The 18,454-nt window shown below is 40.7% G+C and overlaps 1 protein-coding gene across 1 annotated transcript in view; it reads right to left on the bottom strand.

Moving 5' to 3' along the window:
• Nucleotides 1-18,179, bottom strand: part of STARD13 (StAR-related lipid transfer (START) domain containing 13) — a 583,251-nt gene extending 565,072 nt beyond the window's left edge. The window contains exons 1-3 of the mRNA XM_011997821.1: nt 18,022-18,179; nt 5,456-5,715; nt 2,881-2,947 (exon numbers count right to left, since the gene is read on the bottom strand). The gene's annotated coding sequence lies outside the window, so the exon portion shown is untranslated. The remainder of the gene's footprint in view (nt 1-2,880; nt 2,948-5,455; nt 5,716-18,021) is intronic.
• Between the last annotated feature and the right edge of the window lie 275 nt (nt 18,180-18,454).

The following is an 18,454-nucleotide window of genomic DNA, read 5'->3' on the forward strand; positions in this document are numbered from 1 at the left end:
TGGTGCTTTTAACTTTGCAAAGTGTTTTTGTTTCTATAATATCATAACCCCTCTGAGATAGATTAGTTAGTATTTTCCTCTTGTGGCAAATAAGAAATTCAAATTTTAAAAAGTGAAATCACTTGTCAATTTAGGGACAGTTTCTGACTCTTAGCCTGGAGTATCTTTTTCTCAACATACCTTTCACTTTTCATCCCAATGATCCTTCACCAGCTGAAGATACCAGGGACTGTCATATTGCAAAATATATATTTGGTCTTTGTCCCCCTTTCCTGGAAACAACTCCTAAAATCCTTAGAATCTTCAAAGTGATGTCTTTTAGTATGCTAAGCCCATGGCTAGCAGCTCCTAAGTAGTTTCAGGATGGGGGCTGGTCGCCAGAAAGACTACACGGCATGATTAGAGAGAGGATTGGGACTTTCACTTCCACTCCCCAATCTCTGGGAAGAGGAGAGGTGCTCGAGGTTAAATTGATTACCAGTGGGCAGTGATTTAATCAATCTGCCTACGTAATGAAGCTGCCATTACAACGCACAGAGGACAGGGTTTGGAGAGCCTCCTGATAGCTGAACACGTGGAGGTTCCTGGAGGGTGGCAAGCCCAGGGAGCACATGGAAGCTTTTTGCCCCTTACCTCATATCCCTATGCATCTGTTCATCTGCGTCCTTTTGTAATGTCCTTTGTAATAAACTGGTAAAAGCATTTCCCTGAGTTCTGTGATCCACTGTAGCAAATTAATGTAACACAAAAAGGTGGGTATGTGAACTCCAGTTTATAGCCTGTTGGTCAGAAGCACATGCCACAACCTGTTTTTTTTGTTTTGTTTTGTTTTTTTAAATAGAGTCTTGCTCTGTTGCCCAGGCTGGAGTGCAGTGGCACCATCTCGGCTCACTGCAAGCTCCGCCTCCTGGGTTCAAGCAACTCTGCTACCTCAGCTTCCTGAGTAGCTGGGACTACAGGCATACACCATCACACCCGGCTAATTTTTGTATTTTTAGTAGAGATGGAGTTTCACCATGTTGGCCACGATGGTCTTGATCTCCTGACCTTGTGATCTACCCGCCTTGGCCTCCCAAAGTGCTGGGATTACAGGTGTGAGCCACCGTGCCCAGCCAACCTGGGACTTTTAATTGGCATTGGAAGTCAGAGCAGTTGTGGGCCTGAGCCCCAAACCTATGGGACCTAACACTGTCTCCAGACAGATAGCACCAGAACTGAATTGAGTTGAAAGACACCCAGCTGCTATCTGCTACAGAATTGCTTGCTCGCTTGCTTGCTTGGTGCGTGGGGAAAACCCATGCTAAATGAAGTCAGTAGGTTCCTATTTTGGGGGAAAACTATGTTTTAAAATTTATCTTTCGGGCATCAGTTGCAGCTGTTTTTCCTCCAAGAAAATGACATTCTGAGCTAAGCCAGACTGTCTCTCCCTTACCTCCGAACTATGCCATTTATGAGAAAATTCAAACTTTATCTAATGCTACAAGCTGGGAAACTACGTCTACAACCAAAATAAGAGATTTAAATCTTGATTACTCATGTGCTTAATCATACCTGATATGTTTCACATGCTATTCTTTGATAACAGTCTTCATTAAATTGCAGAGATGCCAATGCCATGTTTGAATAGAGAGTTTGAAAAATTGAGAGGTTCTTAGAGAAACATTGAGGGAGGAGAGAAAAGGCCAGGTAGGCAGGTGTGGCCAGGCCAGCTACGCTCTGCTCATGAGGGCTTTCCCAACAACACCCCAGCCCAAGCAGAACCATGGTTTTTATTTTTACTGATTTGTACTTGGGCGGGTTTTCTTAGCTGAATTCATGTTTTGTTATGTCAATAACAGTAAGTGAGATTGTTTTTCTGAAATAGTGCTGTTACCTATGCTAGTTCTCATAGTTTTTCACTATTTAAAAAGATATTTCTATCAGTTAGAACTTCTCTAAATGTTAACATTTCTCCAATTGTTAAAACCTCTCTAACTACAATAATTCCACGTCAGTAGGAAAGTTGCCAAATCTTACATTTTTTTCTGACTTACTTGCTTTTGACCTTCCCTTGTTGGTACTGATCAGGTGTAGACCATTGGTGAAGTACAGTTGTTTCCTTTGATCGTAACATTTGGCAGTGGTTCTCTCTGTACTGTCAGGGAGGTAGGACACTAAGTAACTATTTGATTTGTGCTGTGGTTTGTTTGTTTGTTTTTCAAGAGAAAAGATCTTGCTCTGTTGCCCAGGCTGGAGTGAAGTGGTGCAATTATAGCTCACTGCAGACTTGAACTCCTGGGCTCAAGTCATCCTCCCACCTCAGTCTCCTGAGTAGCTGGAAATAGAGGTGAGAGCCACCATGTCTGGCTACATTCTTTATTTTATTTTCTGTAGAGACAAAGTCTCACTATTTTGCACAGGCTGGTCTTGAACTCCTAGCCTCAAGTGATCCTCCTGCCTTGACCTCCCAATGTACTGGGATTATAGGTGTGAACCATTGTGCCTGGCCTGTGCTGTTAGATTCCTAATGGCTTCACTTTCTAGGTAGGGTTGTCAAATATAGCAAAGAAAAATAATAGGACATACATATAAAGTTAAATTTCAGATAAACAACAAATAACTTTTTGTAAATAGATTCCATGTGACATTTGGAGCATACTTATACTGAAATATTATTTGTTATTTATCTGGAAATTCACATTTAATTGGGTGGCTTATATTATATCTGGCAACACTATTCCTTAGATTTCTTCCATGAATGTTACTCAAAGAATAGGATCTCATAGTGTCATCAACAAATGCCACTTGTGATAGGGGCTGAACTTGGTGATATGGAATGACCTAAACTGGAGGATAAACTGTAATGTCAGGAATACAGAACAAGAGATAATGAGGATTTGCCTCTCACTGTGGTTCTCCTTTGGAAGCAAAGGCAGACATCAGTAGTTTACCGTCCCAGGTGGTTAACCTGAAATGTAGGATTTGTGAGACCAGCCAACGGAAGAGGAAGTAAGAAAGCAAGTCTAGATCTGACACATACTCAATTTTGTTAGTCCTAAAAACTGTAGTGCGTGTAGGTACTCTACAAGTATGAGTCCGTTCTCACGCTGCTATAAAGAGCTGCCCAAAACTGGGTAATTAAGAAAAGAGATTTAACTGACTCACAGTTCTGCAGGGCTGGGCAGGCCTCAGGAAACTTACAATCATGGCGGAAGGCACCTCTTCACAGGGTGGCAAGAGAGAGAATGAGTGCCTGCTGGGGAAATGCCACGCGCTTATAAAACCATCAGATCTCGTGAGAACTCACTGATTATCAAGAGAACAGCATGGGAGAAACCGCCTCCATGATCGAATTACCTCCACCTGGTCCTGCCCTTGACACATGGGGATTGTTACAATTCAAGGTGAGATTTTGGTGGGGATGCAGCCAAACCATATCAACTGGGTAGTATACATTTGTGTGTATCTATGTATGGAGGTGCAAGGGAGAAGGAGGGGAAGAACCAGCAATATGATCTCCTGGCAAAAAAGAAAATTATGATTATATTCTAATATACATATAGGTTCACAAATATGTCATCATTAAAGTAATTTATTTCAGCCGGGTGTGGTGGCTCATGCCTGTAATCCCAGCACTCTGGGAGGCTGAGGTGGGTGGATCACGAGGTCAGGAGATCAAGACCATCCTGACTAACACGGTGAAACCCCATCTCTACTAAAAAATACAAAAAATCAGCCGGGCATGGTGGCAGGCACCTGTAGTCCCAGCTACTCAGGAGGCTGAGGCAGGAGAATGGCATGAACCTGCAAGGCGGAGCTTGCAATGAGCTGAGATCATGCCACTGCACTCCAGCCTGGGGGACACAGCGAGACTCCGTCTCAAAAAAAAAAAAAAAAAAAAGTTATTTATTTCTTGCCCAACCACCAAACTATCTATTTGGCTTTCCCAATCAGTTTAGAGTCATTACACTTTTGTTAATGTGATTGTATACAGACAATTTACAGGTTGTATAAAAATGAAGTAAAAATTTGCTTTGTTTTGAAAATGCTATAATGGAAGGACCACCGGAAAGGAGGCCCAAACAGCCTTGTTGGAGGCCCAGGTGAAGTGTGTGCCTGGTGAAGGTGCAAGTTACATCTGATTTTCTCTGTGACTCTCCACAAATCAAACACCTGCGCGTTAACTTCATGTTCTGCCGTTTTCATGCCATGGTCACAAACCAGTCTAGTTCTATGGGAAGAAAACCTCCCTCTCTTTATCAGACTATAGGCGACAAAGAAAAATCTGTGGGAGCAGGCAGTACACCATGCTCTGTACCCCCTCTCTATTTGCCGTGAGATAAAAGGTCACACAAGGTTAAAAAGAATTTTTAAAGCTGACACTCATTAATTTGAAAGCTGTAACAACCCCATTGGTCAAATAGGTAAGGAGACATACAGTTTTCCCAAGGACGAAATATAAAAAGCTAATGAATACCCTCTCCCCCCCAAAATTTGGTTTCAATAATGCAGGTAAACAATAATGCAAGTTAAAATGAGACACTGTTTTCTCTATAAACTTAGCAAAGTCTTGAGAACATATACAATTCAGTGTTGGTGAGAGTGAGGTCAGGTATTTATCCCCATTCACTGCTAACAGTAGTTTGAATTGATGCAGCCTTTCCAGAAAATTTTCTAGTATCAAACAGTATTACTTTCTCTTGTTTTTGGGAGATAGGGTCTCATTCTGTCAACCAGGCTGGAGTGTAGTGTGCAGTGGTGAGAATATGGCTCACTGCAACCTCAACCTCCTGGGCTCAAGTGATCCTCCTACCTCGGCCTCCCAAAGTGCTGGGATTACAGGCTTGAGCCACCGTGCCTGGCCAGCCATATTCTTTCAATGATAGAAATCTTAAAACTATTTTAAATTTTAAAGATACCTTAAAAGATCCAAGATACTTTATGGACAAAAAATAATATCAGCATTTTGAAAAATAAAAATTCTGCAAGAAAGTGAAATGTTTAGCTGCTAGGGTATAGTTTATTACATTTTGTACATGAAAAAGTTGAAATAGTAATAGTATGCAACCAATAAAAACAATGTTTATGATGAATTTTTAAAATATGAGGAAATGCCTTTGTCATATATTTAGCTAATAAGGAGTAGTGCAAATTATATTTCGTTTGGGATCAATTATGTTAAAATAGTAGAAGAAGAATTACAAAGACATACAAACAGAGGTCATCTAATAAGGGAATATGACTACAAGGGAATTTTACTTGTGTTTTATTGTTTTCTACATTGCCCAAGTGTTCTGTGACAGAAAAAAATAGACTCTGAGTGGTCAGGTGGATAGCAGAGCAGGAGCGAGCAAGTCAGAAAGGCTCTCTCAGATCGACTTTGGACACTCTCAGAGTTTAGAGTTTCTCCAACAGGAAAACAAGAAACTCCGGGTTCCAAACGCCTCTTAATGAGTTCAGCTTCTGTCTTACTTGCCTGAACCTGAAGCTGTGGCACCATTCCTCCGACACTTTCCGTAATGACCAGTTCTGCCCTCACCTCTCTGAAGAGAGGCTGGCAACTTCCAACGGGAAGGGAAGCGTCCACGTGCTTCCTCTGCGGGGAGGAAGGAAGGCAAGCCGGGTTGTACAAACGGGAGAGTATTCATTTCTGCTTTGTCTTAGTCCTATCAGAGATAAAACAGAATTTTCCTAGATCCAAGTAACCACGAATCCTTTCCAGTTTCCACTCAGGATCTGAGGGGGAAAACGTAGGAATGCTGAAGAGATACTCATTTCTCAACTCGCATTTCCACTCCATCCAGCGAACCTGCTCGGGGAGGCTCTTTTCACTCTTTCCATTTCTTTTTTGTGGTCCACTATCACATACAACACCACACTAAATAAGGGTTTAGTAGCAGACGCACTTACTTTGTTTTTACAATTGTTGTTGAGTTTCTGGTGTCACAACTTGACAGAATACATTGGCAGCAGGGGTTCTGCATCAATAGTACTTTTCCCTTGAGGGTTTTCTCTGTGAAAACTGACAGAACTGTGTTGTCTTTGGGCTTGGTGAAAACTCCTTTTAACGCATTCACAGTTTGCTGCATGTGATGAAGTTTAGCAATGCTCTTTCTCACCTTGAAGAAATCTCACGGATTTCAATTTCACTCTTGGCTTCATTTCTTGTTCTTGTTGAAATTCACACAAGTCAGTTGCCTGCTTTGAACTTCAGTTACCAAACTTAAAAAAACTATTGACTCTTTTATTTATTTATTTATTTATTTATTTATTTATTTATTTATCTATCTGTTTTTTGAGATGGAGTCTGGCTCTGTTACCCAGACTGGAGTGCAGTGGTGCGATCTCGGCTCACTGCAACCTCCACCTCCCGGGTTCATGCCATTCTCCTGCTTCAGCCTCCTGAGTAGCTGGGACTACAGGCGCCTGCCACCACGTCCAGCTAATTTTTTTGTATTTTTAGTAGAGACGGGCTTTCACCGTGTTAGCCAGTATGGTCTTGATCCCCTGACTTCGTGATCCGCCCGCCTCAGCCTCCCAAAGTGCTGGGATTACAGGTGTGAGCCACCGCGGCCGGCCAAAAACTATTGACTCTTTTACTTACATTGCTCATCCTGACGGAAAAGATAAAATAAGATCGTCTGTGAGAAACGTTTTGTAAACTGTGTTGCAAACGTCACAATGATGAGAACGAATGAGGGACACAGGAAGTGGAGACCCTGTTACTGTGGAGAACATTTCAGGGTCAGGGGCCTATCAAGGAAGCATCCAACAACAGAATCCAGATTCCTCAAAGGTAAAGTCCTGCTTCTTATTTAAGGGAATTTCTTGATCATGTTTTATCTAATGCTCCCTTGTTGAGTGGTGACTGAACTTGGAGAAAACGAGAATCCCTTGATGTTTTATGCAATTTGTACAATATATTTTCAAAGGAGTGGCTCTGTGGCATTTTTCATATTCTGAAGGAGCATACAATTTACAAAACCCAAATAAGCTTTTAACCAAATGCAGCAAGACAAGCAGGAGGCTGTCTGCATGAGGACAGAACATAAGAAAAAACAATACAGAAATATTTAATCTTGTTATAGTCAAGAATTAATGGTTACTCTTGTACCTTTAATTAAGAAGTAAGACCATTTAAGTTATCTCTTTTGACGAGCAGCTAAATGACAGCAATATTTTCCTTCACAAGCTCCCTTCTCCTGCCTGTTGCTTTGTGCTGGTTAGTTTTGATGGAAAGACAATGCCTAATGGGATTATTTCAGACAATGAAGGAATTACTAACAAGGATAATTTCTTCTCTTATAGGAGAACATGCATCTTTATTTTGACTTTCCTATTTTTCTTCCAATAATGAGGTGAACTAATGCTGTTTAATCAACTGAAAGCTTTCTGGCTTTCAGAGGCAGCCATTCAGAAAAGGCTGATCTTAAATGAGAGGAGAGGGAAGCATTAAGCTAAAAATAAAATGGACTCCAAGCTCTGACTGTCTCCCGGGGTCTCCTCGGCGCCCTAATTTTTGGTTCATGAGAGTCTCAAGGGGGAAGGTCCTAAGTCAATGTCATTCAGCGGGCTCAGTGTAAATTCTTGGGCTGCACATGTCAGTAGAATCCATGCTTGACCACAGGGACCTGGAATGAACCAAGGCACAAAATGACCTCTGACTTGTCCCTGAAGAAAGAGAAGCTGCTGCTAACACGAGACTAGGTCATGTGGTAAGGTCTACACGTTCCTTTGACCCCAGCCTTCTTACAGAATCTCTGGGAATGCTGTGACATGCTTCCTAATCTACAAATGGAGGAAAATTTCCAGATCACCTCCATGGATCTCAGGAGAAATAGCCAACATTTCTCTGAATTCATTTTGCATTGCTGTTTTAATGTTACTAATACATTGATTAGAACTTATCATATAAAATTACATTTATAGCCTAGAAATGAATTTTTTTTTTTTTTTTTTTTTTTATAGAGTCTCGCTCTGTCGCCCAGGCTGGAGTGCAGTGGCGTGATCTCGGCTTGCTGCAAGCTCCGCCTCCCGGGTTCACGCCATTCTCCTGCCTCAGCCTCCGGAATAGGTGGAACTACAGGCAAGTGTCACCACACCAGGCTAATTTTTTTTGTATTTTTAGTAGAGATGGGGTTTCACCGTGTTAGCCAGGATGGTCTCGATCTCCTGACCTCATGATCTGCCCACCTCAGCCTCTGAAAGTGCTGGGATTACAGGCGTGAGCCACTGCACCCAGCCTATTTATTTATTTTTGGAGACAGAGTCGCGCTCTGTCACCCAGGCTGTGGAATGCAGTGGCGCGATCTCGGCTCACTGCAACCTCCGCCTCCCTGGTTCAAGTGATTCTACTGCCTCAGCCTCCCAAGTAGCTGGGATTACAGGCACCCACCACCACACCCGGCTAATTTTTTGTATTTTTAGTAGAGACAGGGTTTCACCATGTTGGCCAGGCTGGTCTCAAACCGCTGACCTCATGTGATCCACCTGACTCGGCCTCCCAAACTGCTGGGATTACAGGCATGAGCCACCACGCCCGGCCTAAAATGTATTATTAACCACATATATTTAAAAAGTGGATGGATGAATAGATGGGTAAAGTTTAGGTCCCAAACTCTGGGACAAATGCTGTGAAGACAGAATTTACTTCCATTAACCACAAATAACCCAAGAATGTTCACCAAACATGTAGACTGAATAGATGTTTCTCTTATATATAACTTAGCACTTTTTAAAATGTAGTATTAACCACATGTATTTTCCTGTCTGACCACATTGCTCATTCTTGCCATTTCTGTTACCTCCTTTTAAGAAGCTTCTGAAAGATATGATGATAAGTTCAGACAACAGAGATTATATGAATAGGAGAGTTTGACTATGGAAATGTTATTGAGGGACAAGCAGCATTGTCTTGAGAATCTCAAGCTTTACCCTCCATGGTAGGGATGTTGCTGTACCTGTTGGAAGAGAATAGAATGCCTATGTGGTTTTTATCTCTTTGTTGGAATAGTATACCTATATGGTTTTTACCTGTTATTTTTTTTTCAGAAAAATGTTCAAAAATATCTACTTTGCTCTCTCAGAACTCATGTACTCATTTTACTTTAAATTTACGTTCATTTTCTAGTTCATATAGATGCATATGTAGGCAATTAAGCAAGTAGCTTTAGGTACATTTGTGTGCATGTGTGAATGTGTCCATTTATCTTCTCAACCATTGCGTCTCTTCACTTCTAAGACACCATCCTCTGTGAGATGCACCATTAGATAATGTATCACTAAGAAAGAAAAATAACACTGTCAATTAAACTATCACTTGCTATCAGTTGTAAAATGCATCCCAATTTCAGAGATGTAAAAATGTGAAAAGATCCTGAATACTCTTCATTGGTAACAATGTTTTTCATGTGGCATGTTACAAAAACATCCCTTTTAATGGATGCTGAAGAGTCATGTTAAATGAGGGTTAGCCTAAAGCTGCCTCCTTACATATTTTAAGTTCAGCCTAAAGGTTCCTCTGTACATCATGATCCATAACATGTGAAGGTCTAAACAGACACAGGCCATAGCCTTGTGCCAGTCACTGAGTTTTGGCCAATCAAATGTAGCCAACTGTTTGAACCCTGTTCAAATAAGGCAGACACTGAGCTGTAAACAATCCGGTTGTTTCTGTCCCTCACTTCCGTTTTCTTTACATCACTTTCCTTTTTCTGTCCGTAGATTTTCTTCCACCAGATGGCTGCGCTGGAGTCTCTGAGCCTACTCTGGCTCAAGAGGCTCCCCAATTGGGGGATCATTCATTGCTCAATTAAACTCTTCTAAATTTAATTCAGCTGAAGTTTTTCTTTTATCAGTTGTTGAACTGGAACACTTTGCACCTACCTAATTGTTTCAAATATCTATTAAAAAATGGCAAATATCTATTAAAAATGGACCCCTAGGAAAAACTGAACTGCTAAAACCTGGGCCTTTTATTAGACATGCGAACTTGAATATTTATTAAATGAAATGATGATGTCTTAGTTTCACTTCACCAGCAACCTAGTGGTGGACATTGTGGGAGGGTATGGGTGAGGGTGGCTATGAGTTGACAATTGGTCAGGCTGGATTGCAGGCACATGGGGGCTTATGATAGTATTCACTTAAAATTCCAAGAAAAGAAGAGTTTCTGTCGGTATAATAGTGACAGAACAGGAATAGGATTGTGCTCCCATGTGCCCAAGAGGTAATCTCTATGCCCAAGGTAGTAGATTACAGATGGAGACTAAAGAGAACTTGTTTCCTGGAACCGTGAGTGAGGAGACGAGTGAAATATGACACTCACCACTAGTCCTTCACTTAATTGTGTTGAAGCTGACTGGGTGGTACCTTTTGTTACAGGGATGGTTGGCTAGTCCTCATCATTGCATCTAGCCCTGAAAATCATGTGCTACTTTATATTGGTGTTTGCTCGGCTTCAGGGAGTGAAGAAAGCTGGCATAGAGGCCAACTAAAAACAGCAACAATAGCAATTAAAATTTTCATTGAATTGTTGAGCTGCTGTGCTAAGTAGTTTACCACATGTTGTTTTATTTAATTGTCTTAACAACCCTGACAGGTGATACTATTATTACCTCTATTTTTACCCGTGGGGAAACAGAGAGAGAAAAGTTAAATGCATTTCCCAAAACTGGCAAGTGTCAGGTCCCGGATCACAATCTAAACTTGTGCTCTAAGTCACAGCCATGTATTGCCTTATTTTCTGTCGCACCAGGTTACGAGCAATGGAAATCACATCCTGCTGAGAATGGCTTGCAGAATAGGACTAAAGACTCAGCCTTCAGCCTATGATCAGCAGGAGCAGATGGGTGTAAAGGAACACAGACACAGGAAATGACCCTCATAGAAACAAATAAAAAGGGAATGCAGAAACCTCTACTAAGCAGATAAATGTAGTCCTGTCCAGGACAGACAGAAGAGGCAACTCCTCTGATTTTCATTCCCTCCTGAGTCTTTAAATCTTATCAGAGTATGCCCATGCTTTCTGCAGCCTCTCGTGCCTGGGTTCATTGGTGTGTAGCACACCATCTCCTGGAATGCCAGTGGTCCTTCTGGACTTCCACCGCTTGCTCCCCTCCATCTGGAATCTTACCCATGCTCACTAACTGCTATGATAAGAAGATGATGTTCTTCTTCTTACATTCTTGTATGTCTCTCGAGAGCCCTATCCGTCCAAACATACTTCATTACAAAATCTAATCATTATTCTTAATACTTGTGCAGATTTGAAGATTGTTCCTGCCCTGGCAGGCCAACTACTACCACCTTCTCCATATTTACCCACAAATGTCTGAGTAACATTTAAATAAACAGAACTTTTGGAGTGGGAAGTGTTGGAATCACCATCTGGATTGGCTGATCATTTGGGCTGCAGGATCCTGAGGGTAGCTCAAGGATTACATATGTATTCAAAAGCAAGGAAAGCCACATGGGGATGGGACTATGATACAGGCTATGGTTTGCACAGGGCTTGGCATGTAGTATGCCAAGTATCTTATATTCCTCCTCTGTGTTTCTAATAATGTCACTAAAGATCACATTGAACTTCAGTGGGGCATTTTGTAAATCCTTCATGGTATCATTGCAGATGAGATTAAGAATATGGGCTGAACTAATGCAACTAGGCAGATTAATAACTCATTGAACAAACATAATTGGAGAATGTCAACAAAGATCACATTGCATTTTTTTGTCTATAGCATATGGAATTTACTATCAACTAAAATCCTAAAGTCTTATTTCACAAGTACAAGTTCTTTCAGTGAGTGTGCACTTATGATTATGATCCAAAATAAATAATCTTATGTTTGCCACTGTTACTTAGGTCTAGGTAGCTTGAGCTCATTATTCCAACCTGTTAAGATCTGTTTTCGTTTTGATGCTGTCATCACATAAGTGCATTCTTCCTTTTGGCTTTACATTTAGTAGTGTTTACATTACTAAATATGCATTTATCCAAGACACTGATAGAAATGCTTATCAGGACAGGACCAAGAACAACGTTGTTAATAAGTCACCAGACATCCCCTCACCCGAGTTGCTTATAAGCACCCTCTACGTATGTTCATTCAGCCAATTATTAATCTGCCTAATTGCATTAGCTAGGCCCATATTTCTTCATCTTGTCTCCCATGATACCATGAAGGATTTACAAAAATGCCACACTGAAGTTCAAGTGTATTTTGTCTGTTGCATTTCCTTGAACTATTGTTCCCATTAATTTGTCCAAATTCAATTTGCCTAAAAGCAATCTGACAAAAAGCAATTTGGTTAAAAAGATAATTTTTTCAAAACAACGGTCTAGTTAAAAGGGAATAATGCTGATAGGTATTTTTTCAAAATTGCTCTGAGTTGCCACCCATTTTGCACCTTATATATTTTTATGCATATATTGCTTTTCCTCAATAGTTTGATTTTTTAATTTCTAATTATTTTCTAGCTGATTATTCCTGTTAGGCATTGCTTATAATGTAGAATAACTGAAACAATCTAACTGTTCAGCAATTAATTAAAAGAATGCAAATGTCCAACAGTTGATGGATTGCTCTAAAATTATGACAGTTTCCAATTACCATATGGTAGTTAAAAGACAATATATAGTCATAGGGAAAGCATATGGAAGCCTACCATGCACTAATGTGTAGTTATTGGCTAGCCCCTCTTGAATGGGATTATGTTTAACATTGGTTTTCTGGTTTGCATTCATTATTTTCCAGTAAAATACATATGTTATTTTAAATTCCTAAAATAGGATGGTCGTGGTCACACCTGTAATCCCAACACTGAGAGGCTGAGGCAGGAGGAACAGTTCAGGTCAGGAGTTCAAGACCAGCCTGGGCAACATAGCATGACCGCCTGTCTACAAAAAATACAAAAATTAGCTGGGCGTGGTGGTGGATACTTTTATTCCCAGCTACTTTGGAGGCTGAGGCAAGAGGATCACTTGAGTCTAGGAATTTCAGGTTACAGTGGGCTATGACTGGGCCACTGCTCTTCAGCCTGGGAAACAGAGCAAGACCCTGTCTCTAAATAAATAAATACAATTAAATTTAATAAATGAATTAAAAGCCTAAAATAGTACATGTCACAATCATAGTTTGTTGTTCAACCATCCTATCAATTTCAAATAATTTGCTCCTATTATTAAATCCTTAGTTGTCCCTTTTACACTGTTAGTGGGAGTATAAATTAGTTCAACCACTGTGGAAGACAGTGTGGCAATTCCTCAAGGATCTAGAACTAGAAATACCATTTGGCCTGGCAATCCCATTACTGGGTATATACCCAAAGGATTATAAATCATTCTACTATAAAGACACATGCACACGTATGTTTATTGCAGCACTGTTCACAATAGCAAAGACTTGGAACCAACCTAAATGCCCGTCAATGATAAGACTGGATAAAGAAAATGTGGCACATATACCATGAAATACTATGCAGCCATAAAAAAGAACGAGTTCATGTCCTTTACAGGGACATGCATACAGCTAGAAACCAACATTCTCAGCAAACTAACACAGGAACAGAAAACCAAACACCACATGTTCTCACTCATAAGTGGGAGTTGAACAATGAGAACACATGGACACAGGGAAGGGAACATCACACATTGTGGCCTGTCATGGAGTGGGGGCAAGGGGAGGCATAGCATGAGGAGAAATACCTAATGCATGTGGGGCTTAAAACCTAGATAATGGGTTGATAGGTGCAGCAAACCACCATGGCACATGTATACCTATGTGAAAAACCTGCACATTCTGCACATGTATCCCAGAACTTAAAATAAATAAAATAAATAACCAAATAAAATTTTAAAAACCTTAACTTATCCTCTAAGCAATTCCTTAGTTGTTCAGACTTTTCCCAATACAAAGTAATTACGTGAAGATGAATTCATTACACATAATGACAAAAATAAAGGTTCTGAAAACTATGAAACAACATTTAAAGATACTCACAGTGTTATAAAGCTGTCCCATGTTTGATCACCCATACTTGAATATATAATGATGGGAAATAATTATTTGCAACCAATTTATCACATTGACCAATTTGCTTTGATGAAATTAATTTTGACTAAATAACAGGCTATCCATCTACAGGTTAGTAACATAAGAACAAAACAATATGACTGTATGGATTATTTCCTTTTTAGTGAATCTGTTCTGAATTCTAGGATCCATTAGCATCTCTTTTGGATGTCTTACAAGCCATTCCTCTAATAATCTATTTTAGAATATTGCCAATTTAAGACAATTTAAGCATATGCATAAGTTCCTCTTAGAGCAATTCAAAGACCCCAATGGGGGACAGCCTCCTACTTGAACTAAGTGCTGACACATGAAGCTAGGACGCTATCCATGCATTTTATTCCAAGTGTTTCGTGCTGATTGATTCTCAAGGAAATGGCTTGACTTCTCCATCCTCTGGCATCTCTACAGAATCAATTCAAGAATATTACATGTGTTTAATATTCTTATGTTCTTATTTTCTTACTCCATCCTTAGAGATTTCCCAATGTTATTTCCCTTTGACCCATTTTACTATTATTTAAAAATCAGTGTGATTCCACGGCTATGAGTACTGCTTGGCTGTGCTTATGACCTACATTTGTGACCATCTGAGAGGGCAGGTGCATAAGAGTTGCAAAAAGCTCCTAGAAATTGCCAATAAATTCTTTGTGAGTCCTCTAAGTGTTGACACTAGGCGTATAGGCAATAAGTTAACACTTTACATGATTTTGCCTAGTATACCACATTAGATAAGACAGAATATATACATTAGTTTTTGTCTTGTCTATAGATGAATGAAGTCAGAATTTTTAACTCTCTCTCTTTTTTTTTTTTTTCTTTGAGACAGAGTCTCACTCTGTTGCCAGGCGGGAGTGCAGTGGTGCAATCTCAGCTCACTGCAACCTCCACCTCCCTGGTTCAAGAGATTCTCCTGCCTCAGCCTCCCAAGTAGCTGGGACTACAGGGACGCACCACTACGCCCAGCTAACTTTTGTATTTTTAGTAGAGTTGGGGTTTCGCCACATTACCCAGGATGGTCTCCATCTCCTGACCTCATGACCTGCCTGCCTCGGCCTCCCAAAGTCCTGGAATTACAGGCATGAGCCACTGAGTCAAGCCCAGAATTATTAACTCCTTTACTCTTTTTTTTTTTTTTTTCTGAGACAGAGTCTTGCTCTGTCTCCCAGGCTGGAGTGCAGTGGTGCCATCTCAGCTCACGGCAACCTCCACCTCCCGGGTTCAAGCAGTTCTCCTGCCTCAGCCTCCCGAGTAGCTGGAATTACAGGCATGCACCACCATGCCCAGCTAAATTTTTTGTTTTTAGTAGAGATAGGGTTTCACCATGTTGATCAGGCTGGTCTCAAACTCCTGACCTCAGGTGATTTGCCCACGTCGGCTTCCCAGAGTGCTAGGATTACAGGTGTGAGCCACCGTGCCAGACCAGAATTACTCTTTTACCTCACTGTCTTAGGGTTTGTTTAAAATAAAATGGTCTAATTTCATCTCTTCGTGTTTGTTCATGTAGAGTTGCATTCCCACCCAGTCTTAGTGAAAATTTCTACAATGAAATATTCTTCAAATGGGACATGAAATCATAATAGTTAATTTCAGCTATTTCTTCAGCCAGCCTTTCATTCATTCAATAAAAAATGAAAAGTAAAACTAATAAAAACAAAGGAAACTATTAGCTCTACAGACAAATGACATATTCTTTCAATGTGAGCTCTGTAATGGTGTGGTTTCATCAGGATTTGGTTCTTAGCATAGACCAATGAATAGGAATAACTCTTAGCATAGACCAATGAATAGGAATAGCAGTAAGACCAATGAAGAGGAGTAATCTTATTCCTCGAGTTTATAATTCCAGAGCCTTTGTCTACCTTTTGGGGACTGTCCCCAAAGCATTCCTCTGCTAAGAAATCAGGGTCTGAGTGCAGCCATGAGGGAAAGGCCCCAGACTGTCAAAGATGAAAACCACCAGAACCTGAGTGAATCTTTCAATGAAGGAAGTGTCACCTTTAGTAAAAGAAACAGAGAAATCTTGAAATTTTTTTCTGGCAATTTTTTTCTACATTGACACAAGTAACATATTTTAGTTTCCCCCCCTATTATTCCTTTTCATTTTATTAAAACAAGAAAAGAAATTGCTGAGAATGGCTCTGATGTCATGTCTGGTTAATGAAACTAACACATTGCTTAAATATTTATCCTCACATACATTGCATTTGGATTGCAGATGTGCAGAAATGTTGTCAAGTTACAAATAACTCTTTCAGTAAGGCGATGGCACACTGGAATGCTAATCCAAGCCCACTGCTATACCTCACGCCTACATCCTGGCTGTCCTGGCTGCATGAAGTAAACAGCGCTAGCTTCCCTTCCTTAGGGACCTTCACCTTTTGGCTAGAGCCGTTTTTAAAATGTGTGCCAAGATTAGCAAGAAACAGAGTGACAGGAGAAAGAGAAAAATCCTCAAGAGAGCCACTCTCAGTTCCAGAGACCCTGGAACAGTGCTTATGGCATTCCCGCTGGGGAAATTTTCTTCCTTCCAGGACAAAGGTAGCTTCAACATTCGAATCCTTACAGTGAATGAGTACCTACCCTAATCTGTGCGCAGCTAATCAGTCATGTGGTTCAAAGCGTAAAGCCATGAGAATACCTAAAGTCAAGTGAGGCCACTTAGTTCTGGAAAGGAAAATGTCTGGAGGAGAGAATTTTCAGGCCAGGACTCCACTACTGCTGCACCCTCAGATTTTAGGTAGGATGTCCTTTGGGGTTCACCTCAGTATGTGGGTAGGAGGGAGCCTGTGTCATGGGAATATGCCCTGGGGACTTACATGGAAGTATAAGCCCCTATCAAGGATGAGAAAGGATATGGGGCAAGAATATGATTTGCTTTTCGTGGAGGGAAGTATGGATGCAGATTGGTGCTCTCTGTGAAAAGGGTACAGTAAGGGTTTGGAGATCTCAGGGGAAGTAACAATTAACTTAGTCCCTGTATATCTGATAAAAGCAAAGGAGGAGAGTAGGAACGTGTGGGCAAAGATTTAAGAAAATAGATGCAGTTTGATTATCATCTACATCTTCTAAGTTCTCTAGGGCACAGAAAGAAGAGTCAACATCTTATTTTCCCCAGTGAGACAGAAATATTATACAGTGATGCCCTCTTAGAAACAGGTCAATGAGCTAGCTAAAAGCATTGAGTATTCCACCTTTGGAGGCCGATCAAACTTGAACAAAAACATTAGAAGGTCCTGTACATTTCTACTGGAAGACTGGATTTTGTTAACAACATTAGACAAATAATTGCCTTCTATATTGTTGAACTTGTTCTACCTCCTTTTATGTCTGATAAATCCCTGGCTCCTAGTCTGTACTATAATTACTTTCAGCTTTCCAATTTAATTTGCCACAATCACAGGAACCTGGCCTGTACACACTAACACCTGATCCCAACAGATTTTTCACATCTTACAGAGCAGTGCCAATAGAGTTGCAGCAGCGGAGTTTAATCCCCTCCCATGCCTAAGCAAGCACCAAGCGACATTCAGAATAAAGACCTGCAGATCTGGACTGACATTTGGTTACAATTGCACTGGTGTTTTCTCTCTATGGGATTGGACCTGCACCCAGACCCACTTTCAACTGGCAAGGATGATTTGATCCCATTTGTAAGCATACTGATTTACAGAGAGCAGAGAGAAACCCCAGTCTCTTCTGGACACTTCCACACATGTGTAAAAGTACAACATATCTATATGACTGTTTCCTTATGGAAGACTTTTTATTTTTTAAACAGTGGTGAGTTTTTTTCCTTTTAAGTCAGAGCTGTGCGTGCACGTTTGACAGTGAGCTGTTATTCCTAAAGGCAGGAGGTTAGGCAGCATGTTACAGTTTCATATTAAACAACAAAGAGCTTTAAGGAGCGACCTCAAATTACACTCACAGTTTCAAAGTTCAAGAATTGTGGCTGAGCACTCCTTACCTTACAGTTTCGGATCCAAAGAGGTCTTTAAGTTTAAAGCAGTGCATCAAATGTGCAGGATTGATTTTCTTGCATGAAAGTCTGATCTGTCATAGCACCCCACTCCCCGGGAGGAGCCCAGCCTCCTCTTCCCAAACACCAATGAGGAAACCAGCAGAGCACATGGGGGAAGTGGCTTCCCTGAAAGCCTGTCAGAGTCTGCACATGCTCTTTGCGACAGAGGTGCCAAATTAACCTTGGCATGAGGTTCACAATGCACCTCATTGTGAGGTCCTGGGCACCTCTTAGGAGAAGAAAAAGATTATAAAATGTCCAAGCCAATTGAAAGTTTTCACGCTTTTGCTGAGATGTGCCTCTTATTAATTAAAAATAAAAGAGACAATTTTTTTCCGTTAATTAGCTTCCTGAGGTACGAGTAAGATTATGAACAGCC

Source organism: Mandrillus leucophaeus, unplaced genomic scaffold (assembly GCF_000951045.1).
Source record: "Mandrillus leucophaeus isolate KB7577 unplaced genomic scaffold, Mleu.le_1.0 Scaffold549, whole genome shotgun sequence".
Classification (NCBI taxonomy): domain Eukaryota; kingdom Metazoa; phylum Chordata; class Mammalia; order Primates; family Cercopithecidae; genus Mandrillus; species Mandrillus leucophaeus.